General features: G+C 44.1%; 1 protein-coding gene across 1 annotated transcript in view; it reads right to left on the bottom strand.

The window, feature by feature from the left end:
- The window catches only part of KCNH7 (potassium voltage-gated channel subfamily H member 7), a 352340-nt gene that overhangs the window by 224330 nt on the left and 113757 nt on the right, over nucleotides 1-14253 (bottom strand). The window lies entirely within an intron of this gene.

Here is a 14253-nt window from a genome sequence, read left to right as displayed (position 1 = left end):
TAGAGACAAGGCAGCCAAGTGATCAGCAAAATACAGCTTTAAAGATGCTGCTGCAAGGTGAGGGGTGACAATTCAGACATCACCACCTACCTAAACCATCACTAGGCCTGAATAACTTCAAGCGGCACCTAAATCCACAAGGGCTTGCTAGTGCCAACCTATTGCCTTCAAAACAGCCACCATACCCCCTCATCTTTTGTGAGAATCTGCACTTTGTACTTTATACTGCTGGATGTGCCAGAAGTTATATTTTATACATTTATTTCTGGAATGATTCTTCAGACTGCATTTTTCACTGCACCGAACCCCAAAGAGTGACAACCTGAGGGAGTACACTGTGACATAGCATCTTATCAGGTCCACTACTACTCCCATCCTCAGTACAAGCTTCTCAGGGGCTTGCTGCACATTACAGAGAAGTACTGACCTGAATGGTTGGCAATACAGCCAATGTGCTGAGATATAATTCTCCTATGTAGCTGTGGAGTCTCTTTAGAGCAGTGTTGGCGAACCTATGGCACGGGTGCCAGAGGCGGCACTCAGAGCCCTCTCTGTGGGCACCCACACCCTGGAAAAAGTCTATGGTGTACCAATATGCCTTAGACTTTTCCTGCCATTCATCAGTGCAGGGCGCACTATGAACGGCACTTTACGATAAATAAGTGGGTTTTGGGTTGCAGTTTGGGCACTTGGTCTTAAAAAGGTTCACCATCACTGCTTTAGAGTCTCTCTCTTGAGATCCCCCATCTCACTCATACTTCTTAGCCCCAAGACAATTGAAAAACATGGCGCTCAACATACAGTATAGTTAACAAATTTTCTTTATTGCACTTGGATAGGAGGCCTTGATCTCCACCTCCTATGTACTTGCAAGTACAATAAAGAGGATTTTGTAACCATATGGTGCCATATTTTACAATTGTCTTGAATTATTGAGTATGAATTATTTCTCCATGACATAGAGAACCGCCTATGATCTGTTTACATTGTTTAGTAACCAGCGGTCGTACGCAGTGATTGGGTGAGGCCTCAGTAGTGCCAGCTCCTATTTGTTGTGTCACTCATGCTTCTGCTCACTCCTCCTCCCTCCCCTCTCTCTAGACTTGACATATGTAATATGTGTTTGGATGTTGACAATTGGGAACTGGACCATTGAGACCCCAGTGGCGGACCAAAGGAGCCAGAAACCAGCAGTAGGGAACAGGTAAGTTAGCCATAAGGGGGGGGTGGAGGCAACCAGAAAGGCTGCCAAAGCTAGACCCTAAAAAGTAAGCAGCTCTGTAGTAAGCAGCTGTGCAGTTCCAATGCCTGGTTCCGAAGCATGTGAAAACAGCTGATTGGTGGGGGTGCTAGGAGTCAGACCCACGCCAATCTCATATTGATGACTTATCCTAAGGATAACTATGTCCTGAAAAACGCGTTTCACAAGACAAACAGTCCTGTCACTATCTCATCATTCCCATTATCCACGTGGTATCCTCCCAAAACTCCTTTCCAATGACTCTCACCCAGCCTTCAAATAGTCCCACCCAAATGAAGCCTAGTTTTTCAAGGAAGAAAATCAACAGACTCTCAATACGCAAAATCATTCCTTTTCCTACTGCTGGAAAATGAAGTTTGTTTTGGAACTTGGTGCATCCCACGGGGTAATGTAGCTTAGCGTATTATGCCTGTATCAGCAAAGTACTTTTAAATGGCATCAACCAATCACACACTGTATTTCCAGAAATCCTCATTAAAATGGAAAACAAAGTTCTAGTTATTCATTACATTACACCAGAGTTCCAGTAATTGCTTTTATAATACAGAAATCCCCTTTTATGTAGGTTAACTATTTCAGCTGCATATTTCCTTTCTATTAGATGGAACATTCACTGCTGGCAGAATACACTTTTTCTGTTGGATCACAGCCAAACCCGACACTTGAAGGGGTTTTCCAGGGACAAATATTTACTGGCAACAGATTAGAAATCCACTTATTCGAACAGTACCTTGGGTAGCATGCAGAGTTCGTCTTCTCAGTGGATCCTGATGTGTAGCCTATCATCCACTGCCAGTGGGTGGGCTTTTTAATTTAAAACACCCACTCACTGCCCCTGAGGAGCAGGCTGGGAGCATTAATCATTGTCAGAATTAGGTTGGTTTGACATAGCCATAAAACAGTTGCGTCTGTGTTATGATCACGACCACTGTCATTCATTAACCATAGAACCCTATGGTCATCAAAATTCTGTTAATTTGGGGGCCCAAATGTTGGGTCTATAATGTTGATCCTAAGATTACCCGGTATTATGGACGCGCAAAATTTGGGTTTACGCTGAACTTACACCACAAGCCCCAAAAAGTGGTTGTCTCTTTTAACAAAACCATATCAAGTGGCTAACTTATATAATATTATATTAACGTATTATTATTATTGATATTAATAATATTATTATTATTTAGCTAGTACTGATTACAATAGTCTTGTTTTAACTGGAATATCCCCTTATGCAAATTACAATCTGTCACTTTCACCGTACTCAAGAACTAGAAGACATAGTAAACTGCTGCTGGCGATCATTACCTTGCAGGGCCTGGACCACAGAGGGACTTTTACATCCATGCAGTTTCCTGATAAGTGCGTTTGGATAGCCTATAGGATTTCCTAATAATTAATGAAACATAAACTCCAAAACAAAACAAAAAAACAAACAAAAAAAACTATACTTCAAAGGGATTGTCTCTCAGAGAAGTTGTTGCTTTTCAACCCCTAGTAAACACCTGATATTGCCAGGGCAAGTTGCTGTTCACCATCCATTCCCACTGCAGTCGTTGTTCCCAAATGCCTTACATGGCGGTATGATCACTTTAAAACCAGTTTTGTTGGTGAGAGACTCCCTTTAACAGACTCAGGTTCAAGAAGAAGGAGAAGAAATGAATGACAGATCTGTTTGGCAAACAGTAGCGCATCTGATGTAGGTTTTACAACATCAGCCGCTACAGTGGAAAAGCAAATTCCCACTGTGGCCTAAATAATTCAAAACATATCAACCCAAGTGACAAATGCTGCTGACGTTCCAGCCGTATAAGGCTTATAGACATGATACATTATTATGGAGGATATACCGTATAAGAAGGCATCCACTGTCATTGATTTGGAGGCTGGTTCTTGAGTAATACATAGGTACAGGGGTGACTCTTCTGGTGTGTGACCAGTGCAGGGATACACAAAACCTCCCATGTGCTTGTTATGGAGAGATGGGATCTGTCTACATTCCCTAAGGGCGGCTGTATGGTCATGTTATTTGGGCACTGCGTGGTAAGGTTATTTGGGCAAGATATTCTTGTATTATTTAGGAAGTATATGGCACCCCATATGGAGAGAGTCATCAAAAGAAGGCACTGCACAGGACTGCATCCAACCTAGGGCTCACCCTGCTTATACAGTATATGCTTAGATGTAATGATCAGCAAAATGAGACCTGCGAGTGTCAGTTGCCTTCCCAACTGGTAACACCTTTATTGAAGACTGCAGGCAATTCATTCATAAACTTTTAATAAGAATAATAGAAGAATGACAAAACATCGACACAACATAGAGTCAAGAGTAGCTGCTTAGTCCAGAATTTTTATTACATGGAGAATGCAAGTTGATATGTCAGGAGAGGTGACAGGTCCCCAACCTGCAGTATGCGTACCCCAAGAGGTGCACACCACAGGGTGAAGGGGTACATGGGACTACACTAGCACCTAGTAATGGTTGCTAGGGCCTCTTGGTAATCAACTGTATTGCCATCCTCAGGACAGCAATATAGTTGATTGCTGCAGTCGGGCATGGGAGCCGACGTCTCCCTGCCCCCCCCGCTGCCTTCTCTCATACACTACAGGCACTAGGCAGGTGCAGGAGGTACAATGTCATCATCATCAGGCCGGAAGAGACCTTGTGTCCTGCTGCACAGCGCAGACAGCGGCATGGAGGTATTTGCATTTGTTATTTTCATTTGCTACCGTGGTGCAGCACTATTGGGCCACTATGGGGGGAGGGGGGCTTTATTATAACTGGGGTAGCACTTCTGGGGTGCTGTAAGGGGGTCATTGTTATAAATGGGACAGCACTATTGGGCCACTATGGGGGGAGGGAGGCTTTATTATAACTGGAGCACCACTATAGGGGCACTTTAGGGGGATCATTATTATACGTGGGGCAACACTATTAAGGCACTATGGTGAAAGTCATTATTATACCTCAGGAAGCACTATTGGGGTACTATAGGGAGAGTCATTATTATAACTGGGGGAGCACTATTGGGGCACTATAGAGGGGGTCATTATTATAACTGGGGGAGCACAATGGGGACATTAATACTACAGGTGAGACACTAATACTACTGCAGGAGATATTTTTTTCTACTAGAACAAATTATGGGGACTTTATTAATACTTGGGGCACTATAGGGGGAATTCATATTCATACTACTGGGGCCACTATAGGTGGGCATTATTACTTCTAGGGCATCTGGGGGCTATAATACTACTGGGAGGCACTGTGGTGAGCTTTGTTACTGCTTGGGCACTATACGGGCATTAGAATTACTGAAGGCACTATAGGCAGGCATTATTACTTATGGGTGCATAATTACTACTAGAGGCATTATCGTGGGCTTTATTACTACTTGAGGACTATAGGGAACATAATTACTAGTATGTGCAATATAGGGGAATTATTACTTCTGGGCCACAGTGAGGGATATTACTATTGAGGGCCACTGTAGGGGCACTATGGGAGAGAACTATGACTATTGGTGGGACTTTAGAAAGCACTATTGCTGTGAGCACCCTAGGACATTATCAGCTTACCACTATTATGTTTGGGGGACACTATGTTTATGGCCCCATTATTGTAAGGTTGCAATAATTATTGAAGGGGGGGGGGGGGCACTGTCTGTGTTGTACTAGTATTGTCAAGGAGACTATCTGTTTCCAATTATAGTATTGGGGAGCAGAGTGGGCACAGTATTAAGGGTGGCAGGATAGGGGGGTTCAGAAGGTTGGAGAGGATGATGGAAAATTAAGAAACGAAGAAGTCTGCGTGAAAAACTCTGCAGAGACGAGACATGCCTGAAAGAAGTCATCATGGCGGTCTGGCCAGAATGGAGGAGATAAGGAAAGAGAAAATCTATATCAGAGGAGATGTTACTGGATGTAATAGGCAGGTGGTGCTGTATTCTCCTGTATGTTTGGTAACGCTGAATGTAATTTAAAAAGTAATGGTTATCTCTCATGGGTCCTAATGTGGTGTCATATTGACAGGAAGGTTAACTGCTGACAGAGGCTTCGAACAGTGCCTGTGACGGTGGTCTGAGAACAGCCTTATTTGGTTAACATTTATCACTGTTCGCTTCCTTGGGGGTACTCGGTTCAAACTTCTTGTCACTAGTGGGTACTCAGCTTGAAAAAGTTGAGAATCACTGCACTAGACAATCTGTGCAAACAAGCTCCTGAGATCCGTTAGTGGTTAGACCCCATTCCCATGCATTGTACTGTACATCCGGTACTGGAATTCTGCAATTACTCCTCAGTGATCAGCTGAATATTAATGCACACCGTCTTATATGTAGTACCTTTATGTCCATCAGTTTTACAGGAAGAGATAATTGATTAGACGTCTTCTAAAATGAGCAAATCAAATGCCTAATGAAAACGTTAAAATAAAACAGAAAAATATTTATTAGTATAATAAGTAAAAGGAAAATAAATAAATCTGGATAAACCCTATCAAACACCAAATAGGCAGATATCCCAATGTGAATGAGACAGGGAAGAATTAACTGACTGACTTGACAAAAATCTGTGTGTCTATAAATAAGATGCAAAACCCAAGAACGTCAGATGTGATCCCTAAGGCTACTTTCACACAAGGTTTTTGCTGGATCGGCAGGGTTCAGCAAAAACACTTCCGTTACTGATTATACAATTCTCTGCATTCGTTATGAATGGATCCAGTTATATTATCTTTAACATACCCAAGACGGGTCCGTCATGAACTCCATTGAAAGTCAATGGAGGACGGATCTGTTTTCTATTGTTTCAGATTGTGTCAGAGAAAATGGATCCGCCCCCATTGACTTACATTGTGGGTCATGACCGATCCGTCTTGCTCCTCATCCCAGGACGGAAAGAAAACTGCAGAATGCTGTGGTTTGCTCTCCAGTATGAGAACAGAACGCAATGCATTTCGGAGCACTCCGTTTTGTTCAGTTACGTTCTGTCCCCATTGACAATGAATGGGGACAAAACGGAAGCGTTTTTTTTTTTTTTTCTTCAGTATTGAGACCCTATAACGGATCTCAATACTGGAAAATATTAACGCTAGTGTGAAAGTAGCCTTAGGCTGAGTTCACACCGGCGTTGCGGGAAAATGTGCGGGTGCGTTGCGGGAACACGCGCTATTTTTCCGCGCGAGTGCAAAACATTGTAATGCGTTTTGCACTCGCGTGAGAAAAATCGCGCATGTTTGGTACCCAAATGGTTATAAGGGAAAATAATAGCATTCTGAATACAGAATGCATAGTACAATAGCACTCACCTTAGTCCACTTGTTCGCGCAGCCCGGCATCTCCTTCTGTCTCCTTTGCTGAACAGGACCTGTGGTGACGTCACTCCGGTCATCACATGATCCATCACATGATCCATCACATGATCCATCACCATGGTAAAAGATCATGTGATGGATCATGTGATGACCGGAGTGACGTCACCACAGGTCCTGTTCAGCAAAGGAGATGCGGGCTGCGCGAACAAGTGGACTAAGTCTACTTTCACACTTGCGTTCAGAGAGGATCCGTCTGGTGTCTGCACAGACGGATCCGCTCCTATAATGCAGACATTTGGATCCGTTCAGAACGGATCCGTCTGCATTATAGTTTAGAAAAAATTCTAAGTGTGAAAGTTGTTCAGACGGATCCGTCCAGACTTTACATTGAAAGTCAATGGGGGACGGATCAATTTGAAAATTGAGCCATATTGTGTCAACTTCAAACGGATCCGTCCCCATTGACTTACATTGTAAGTCTGGACGAATCCGTTTGCCTCCGCACGGCCAGGCGGACACCCGAACGCTGCTGAGCGGAGCGGAGGCTGAACGCTGCCAGACTGATGCATTCTGAGCGGATCCGCATCCACTCAGAATGCATTGGGGCAGTACGGATGCGTTCGGGGCCGCTTGTGAGAGCCTTCAAATGGAGCTCACAAGCGGAGCCCCGAACGCTAGTGTGAAAGTAGCCTAAGATGAGTTAAATAATTTTTATTTTTTTTAACCCCTCCAGTGCTATTTTACTATGCATTCTGTATACAGAATAATAATGATCGGGTCTCCATCCCGATCGTCTCCTAGCAACAGTGCATAAAAATCGCACCGCATCCGAACTTGCTAGCGGATGCTTGCGATTTTCACGCAACCCCATTCACTTCTATGGGGCCTGCGTTGCGTGAAAAATGCAGAATATAGAGCATGCTACGATTTTCACGCAACGCACAAGTGATGCGTGAAAATCACCGCTCATGTGAACAGCCCCATAGAAATGAATGGGTCGGTATTCAGTGCGGGTGCAATGCGTTCACCTCCCGCATCGCATCCGCGTGGAATGCTCACCCGTATGAACGTAGCCTAAGGGTATGGCTACATGGTCAGGTTTCTGCATGCAGTTTTGGAACACAAAATCAGGAGTAAAAGGAGAGAAAGTATAAAGGACAGATACAAGTCTCCTCTTTTTTCAATTCTCACCTGGTTTTGGCTTTCAGAAGCCGTGTGGACGTGCCATAAGAAGATAAAATGTCCGACAGCCCTGACACTACAGATTGTATACACAGAGGCTGAACTTTATGTAATGCCTGTGTATTGGGTGAAATAGGATGCACAGCGGCTACAAGCTTAGATAGACGAAGAGAACCTGGTCAAAAACGTAGGTATATAACAACTTATTCTACCAATAAACATTTTTTATTTTAACATCTTCAGTAGGGAGTAAGTTGATCTTTATGTCCATCAACCCAACAACCGTATGAAGATCTCCTGCCTCTGCTCTAATATTCCAAGTATCAGCTAATACTCCGATAACTTCACACTGTTAAATAAAATCCTCCCAGCTTTTAGCAATCCTTCCAAAATCTGCAACCTTCAGTGTGACTCAGCTTTTTTGAAGCCAATCTGATGCTCGCCGAAGCCTACACCGCTTCCCCGCGCTTTCACTGCCGATGTACTCACTATTAGAAATGTCAAATGGAAATGAGTTAGATGGAGCCCTGCAAAGTATACAGGTCTTCTGCAGTCATATTATTATTAACTCTGGTGCCCTCTCACATGACGCTTGAAGAGATCATCTCCAGGAAGCATCTACCCATACTCAGCAGGCTGTATGCAATAGGGAGCATTGCAAGATGACTGTGTGTATTGCACCACAAAAAAACTCAAATGTCAACTCAAATACCTGAGGATATTAAGGGTGGTAGTGCTGAGCGACAACAGATTTTTTTTTATAATATACTCCAAGTAAGGCCTCATGCACACGACTAGAGATGAGCGGAGCGAGCTTCAGATGTTACCAGTTGGGACCGAAGCTCATTTCGGTTTTAAGTTTTTAAGTGGTTTTCCACTTTAAAAATCAATTACCGAAGTTATTCACGCGCGACTTTGCGAATAACTAACTTCGGCTCATCAGAGCCCATACCTTCTAATACTGTACGGAAACGGATCTCCGTACGGTATTAATCCGAAGTTTTGAACGAAGCGACTTCGGATGTAACTCCCGAAGCTTGCTTCGTTCATCACCACACACGAACATTGTTTTGGTCCGCATCCGAGACACATTTTTTGCGCCTCTGATGCGGACCTACTCACTTTAATCGGGTCACAAAAAATGCGGACAGCTCTCCATGTGCTGTCCGCATCTGTTGCTCCGTTCCGTGGCCCCGCAAAAAAAAAAAAAATGTAACATGTCCTATTGTTGTCCGTTTTGCAGACAAGAATAGGCATTTCTATTAGGCGTGGCGCGTTCGGTTTCCGCAAATTGCAGAATGCACACGGCCGTCATCCGTGTTTTGTGGATCTGCGATTTTCTGACCGCAAAACGCGGCACGGTCGTGTGCATGAGGCCTAACTGCCTGCCTTTTTGTGAATGAAAACTAGTGAGATTCATCAGTACTACACAAATATTATCATGATTCTTAGGTTATGACCACATGGTAAGGCCTCTTGCACATGAAATTGTGGGCCGCAATGCACATACACCCACCATGGGGAAGCCGTAGCGGATCGCGGACTCATTCACTTTAATGGGTCCGCGATCCGGCCGTTCAGCAAAAAGATAGGACATGTTCTATCTTTTTGCGGAACGGAAGTACGGGACGAAACCCCACGGAAGCACTCCGCAGTGCTTCCGTAGTGTTCCGTTCCGTGCTTCCGCTCCGCACCATTCCGCATCTCTGGATTTTCGGACCCATTGAAGTGAATGGGTCCACATCCGTGATGCGGAATGCACACGCAACGGTGCCCGTGAATTGCAGATCCGCAATAAGGCCACGGAGCGCACACGTTCATGTGCAATAAGCCTAACTTGTGGACGTGCAACATAACCTTAGTGGTGATTTTAGAAGTGTCGTCGTGTAGTCGTATAACCGCTATACAAATGATATTCAGAGTTCAAAGTCTTTGCTCATACATGGAAGTGCACAGACTAAGGCCTCATGCACATGACCGTATGTATTTTGCGGTCCGCAAAAAATACAGATGACGCCCGCGTGCATTCCGTATTTTGTGGAACGGAACAGCTGGCCCCTAATAGAACAGTATTATCCTTGTCCGTTATGCGGACAATAATAGGACATGTTCTATTTTTTGGCAGAACGGACGTACGGAAACGGAATGCACACGGAGTAACCTCCCTTTTTTCTTTTGCTGACCCATTGAAATTAGTGGTTCCGTATACGGTCTGCAAAACCCCCCGAAAGGGACACGGAAAGAAAATACGTATGTGTGCATGAGCCCTAAGGGTGCATTCACATGACCGTATGTATTTTGCGGTCTGAAAAACGCAGTCCGTGTTGCATCCATTTTTCTTTTTTTTGTGGACCCATTGTAACAATGCCTATTCTTGTGCAAGGCTGCGGAACGGACGTTACATTTTTTGCAGCCCCATCGAATGGTTTCCCATCCAATCTGCAATAAAATGGGGATCGGATGCGGAGAAAAAATACAGTTGTGTGAATGGGGGCCTAATATAAAGAGGCAATAAAGAAAAGATTAATGCCGGGTGCTGAAATATGTGCAGAGAACAAGAACACTGTAACCCGCACCGTACATCTGCATTGACACTGTGTGCAATAATACAGTCAATTGTTATGACACATTTAAGTGCAGCGCACGTCTTCCTACTGATTCAGAAATTACTGCCTAAGCGTACATTACTACTTCACATCTGAAGACTTGAAACTACCATAGTTATCCCAAAAAGAAAAGATAAATATATAGCTACTTTATATGGGTCAATTAACTTAAAGGGAACCTGCTAGGGGCGTTAGCTACAGTGGAAGTCGCTGCTACAGGGCGCAAACTCAGAAGGGGCCCACCCAGGAGCAGGACTAAAAGATGCTATTGTCAGGGACCAGTATTATACAGTGACATTATATACAGTATATACGTGTAAGAAATGGATGTACCAGAAGCACGTTATCAAACAGATTGATACATAGTTTTGTGGGAGAGGATTCAATTTAACTTGTAATTTAGTGAATAAAATCTCTGATCTTTCTACGCAAAGGAGTCCAGTGGGTGGAGTCAGCGATTGACCGCTATCTCTCTAGGCATATTTATACAGGAAAGGCTGTCAGTCACCGAGTAGGACAACCCACTGGACTCCTAAGCCCACGACGAGCAGGGATTTCAAACAAGTTATACAGGATCTGTTTACACCAAATAATATATCAATCGGCTCAGCTCCTCCTGCTCTATACCATGATGATAGTAATGTAGAGGTTTGAAATCTCTGCCCTCTTCTCTACCTGCCACAATACATCTGAAGAGTGTCATGTCAGCTGTAAGACTAGATTCTATAGATATTGCAAGGGAAATGAAGACGGCAATAATGAAATTAGATGTCTCCTAAAATTTCAGAAGCCACAATTCCGTTGAAGCTTTCTTCCCTGACAGCTAATGGGGTTGTCTCACAAAGATTTAGAAGGGCACGGGGATATCATAGAGGGGGCTCCTGCTCCTTCTTGCTTCCTTAGTTCCTGAAAAGTCTCAAAGGCCCGGCTGTCAAATAAGAAGAACCCAGTATTATTAAGGGAGCATGGTAGGTGGGGGCCTAGTACAAATTTTGGGACTCGGGGGCTTTGAATTCGCCTTTGTGCTATAATGTGTGTACTGACACATCTGATGATTTCTCTGGATCATTAGTTTTACCACCGAGAATGACACCGTCATGCAGCGTAGGAACTGCCATTAGTTTTACAGCCGATTAGTCAAAGGCTTCACTTGAAGCTCTTGAGACATATAAAAGCCGTACTTGGGCACACCAACGAGTGACAAGCTAATATTTTGAATCATGTGATTATATTACATTGGTTATTACCGATAGCCTGCAGAATATTACACCTGCTATTCATTTGCACAGTAGCAAAGCTCTGTACATCTTGATGATATCACAGACACAGCAGGACCCGGAAGAAGTGGTGCAGTGAGTCCTGCATACGTAGAGCCGTCCAGAGCATGCAAAAAATGCATTTAGAAAAGTTATTTATTTATTATTATTATTTTTTTTTTTTTATGTCTGATGTGAGGTCTGATGGGGGCTGTGGGGTGCGATCTGAGGCTGAGTGCGGCTGGGGAGGTCCAATCAGAGACTGATAGGAACCGATTGGGGGTCTGATCTGAGCTTGATGGGGGCTGGGGGGTCTGATGGGGACTGATCTGAGGCTGATGGGGGCTGGGGCATCCAATCTGAGGCTGAAAGGGGCACGGGGGGGGGGGGGGGGGGGGTCTTCTCTGAGCCTGATAGGGTCTGATCAGAGGCTGATGGGGGGCTGATCTGAGGTCTGATAAAGAATGGTGGTCTGATTTGGAGGTCTGCTCTTAGGTCTGATAGAAAATATTTATTTTCTTATTTTCTTCCTCCAAATCCTAGGTGCATCTTATAGTTCGGTGCATCTGATAGTCCCAAAAATATGGTACTTTATAAAATATAGAAAATAGTGCTGAATATCAACAAAGGCTATATTAGTCATATAGTCCTCTTACAAACACATTGGTAAACAGTAACCAGAAACTGGCCAGTCCCTTATTAAGAGGAGAAGAACCCTTTAATTTATATGATATTTAATCAAAAAGTCTTCACAAAGTTTGTTGGTGTCAAGGATTTTTCCGATCGCTTCCTCTAGCACAACTCCTGAATGTGTTACATTAATTTAAATAGTTATTGACAGTGTTTATTTTTTACAATGGTTGTCTAGGCAACCAAGATATATTTCTATTTTCAGCAGTGTTTTCATCCATCCACAGACATAAGTGGTTTGCAAAAAAATGCATTGTAATCCTGAGGTCTCTGTGGAAATCTCCCCTGGGTGCCTTTGTCCAAATAGTTCAAACACGTAGCAATTTGCTGATGGGCAATTTAGGCTAGTTTCACACCAGCATTAGAGACATCTGGCAGGCTGTTCTGGAAGAGAAGAGCTTGGCTGAATTTTCTGGATCTGCCATAGAAACATAGAAACATAGAATGTGTCGGCAGATAAGAACCATTTGGCCCATCTAGTCTGCCCAATATACTGAATACTATAAATAGCCCCTGGCCCTATCTTATATGAAGGATAGCCTTATGCCTATCCCATGCATGCTTAAACCCCTTCACTGTATTTGCAGCTACCACTTCTGCAGGAAGGCTATTCCATGCATCCACTACTCTCTCAGTAAAGTAATACTTCCTGATATTACTTTTAAACCTTTGCCCCTCTAATTTAAAACTATGTCCTCTTGTAACAGTTTTTCTTCTTTTAAATATTCTCTCCTCTTTTACCTTGTTGATTCCCTTTATGTATTTAAAAGTTTCTATCATATCCCCTCTGTCTCGTCTTTCTTCCAAGCTATACATGTTAAGGTCCTTTAATCTTTCCTGGTAAGTTTTATCCTGCAATCCATGTACCAGTTTAGTAGCGCTTCTCTGAACTCTCTCCAAAGTATCAATATCCTTCTGGAGATATGGTCTCCAGTACTGAGCACAATACTCCAAATGAGGTCTCTCTGTAGAGCGGCATGAGCACCTCCCTCTTTCTACTAGTAATGCCTCTCCCTATACACCCAAGCATTCTGCTAGCATTTCCTGCTGCTATATGACATTGTCTGCCTACCTTTAAGTCTTCTGAAATAATGACCCCTAAATCCCTTTCCTCAGATACTGAGGTTAGGACTGTATCACAGATTTTATATTCTGCTCTTGGGTTTTTATGCCCCAGGTGCATTATTTAGCACTTATCAACATTAAGATTTTTGACCATTCCTCTAGTTTTCCTAAATCCTTTTCCATTTGGTGTATCCCTCCAGGAACATCAACCCTGTTACAAATCTTTGTGCCATCAGCAAAAAGACACACCTTACAATCGAGGCCATCTGCAATTTCGCTGATAAAGATATTAAACAATATGGGTCCCAGAACAGATCCCTGAGGTACCCCACTGGTAACAAGACCTTGGTCTGAATATACTCCATTGACTACAACCCTCTGTTGCCTATCCCTCAGCCACTGCCTAATCCATTCAACAATATGGGAGTCCAAGCCCAAAGACTGCAATTTATTGATAAGCCATAGTGCCGCCTGCCCGCCAGAACCCATTGACTATAATACGGAACCGGTGGCGATCCGGCTGCTCCCCGGCATATATGCTATGATTCTGCCACCAGGGCCGGCGCAACCATATAGGCGAACTAGGCGTTCGCCTAGGACGCCGGCCTGCTGGGGGCGCCCTGGTGGGCTCCCCCTGACTGGGGCTGCAGCCCTGGGCGACAGGATGAGCAGCTCTTGAGCCGCCCCCAGCGCTGTTACAGGGGGGCCAGGAGGTGGAGGTCCTTCTTAAATATGGCAGAGCAGGCATCTGCTCACCCTGATGGCAGGTGCCTGCTCTGCCAGTAAATTACCGGAGGAGAGGAGGCGGGCGGCAAGGGAGGCTGTTCTAGCAGCTCCCCACTACTCCCTTGTGTGCCCTCTGTGATGCCGGAATATGACG

The sequence above is a fragment of the Bufo bufo genome, chromosome 7 (assembly GCF_905171765.1).
Source record: "Bufo bufo chromosome 7, aBufBuf1.1, whole genome shotgun sequence".
NCBI classification, from domain to species: domain Eukaryota; kingdom Metazoa; phylum Chordata; class Amphibia; order Anura; family Bufonidae; genus Bufo; species Bufo bufo.
Note: the sequence above shows the minus strand (reverse complement) of the source record. Positions and strands in the feature narration are given on the sequence as shown.